The sequence below is a fragment of the Lepus europaeus genome, chromosome 7, assembly GCF_033115175.1.
Source record: "Lepus europaeus isolate LE1 chromosome 7, mLepTim1.pri, whole genome shotgun sequence".
Taxonomy (NCBI): domain Eukaryota; kingdom Metazoa; phylum Chordata; class Mammalia; order Lagomorpha; family Leporidae; genus Lepus; species Lepus europaeus.
In genome coordinates, this window is record NC_084833.1 from 5,187,983 (window position 1) to 5,188,715 (window position 733).

A 733-nucleotide genomic window follows, 5' to 3' on the forward strand; every position below is an offset into this window, starting at 1 on the left:
GCGCAGGCGCCCTGGGCTAGCCAATCGGGAGCCGCATCCCGCGCGTCCGACAGCCAATCAGAACGGCGTAGAGAAAATGCTCGCGGACCCAGCCAATCCCAGAGGGCCTGGAGCCCGCTCGTTAGCGGAGGGGTGGGAGAGGGAAGACGGCGCGCGACCAACCGCCGCTGCCCGGGGGCGGCGGCGGAGGGGGCGCTGGGGCGGCCGCGAGGCCTAGTTCTGAGGCGGCCTCTGTCCCGGGTGGGGCTGGGCCCGGCGGGCCCCAAGGAAAAACTTTGTTCAGTCGGAAATCAGGGCTCCTCCCACCCTGGCAGCGTTTGCCAGATCCGCGCCTGAAGATGGCAGCGCGAGTGTCCGCGGGAGGAACCCGGACAGACGCCGCCTCCGGGCAGCGCGGCGGGCGGGCCGGGGCTGCCCGGTCCGCGGGGCCGAGCGACGTGGGCCCGGAGAAGCCTCGAGCCGCTAAGCCGTCCTTTGTGAGCACTCTCCTCGGGGCTGCCGAAGCGCTGGCCGACGGGGAGGACCCCGATGGAATGTGCGGCCGGAGGTGACTGAAGTTTTCCACAGTAAAAAGTTGAATGAAATAGAAAAAAGAGATCCCTGAGGAGGCAAAAGTTGAGCCTTGGAAAAAAAAAAAAAAAACTTTTTTAAACCGACAGGTTTGGATGTGAAAATAAAAACATTTCTCGTGGCAGAAGACGTCAAAAAGTCACTTGACAAACCCAGGAAGAGA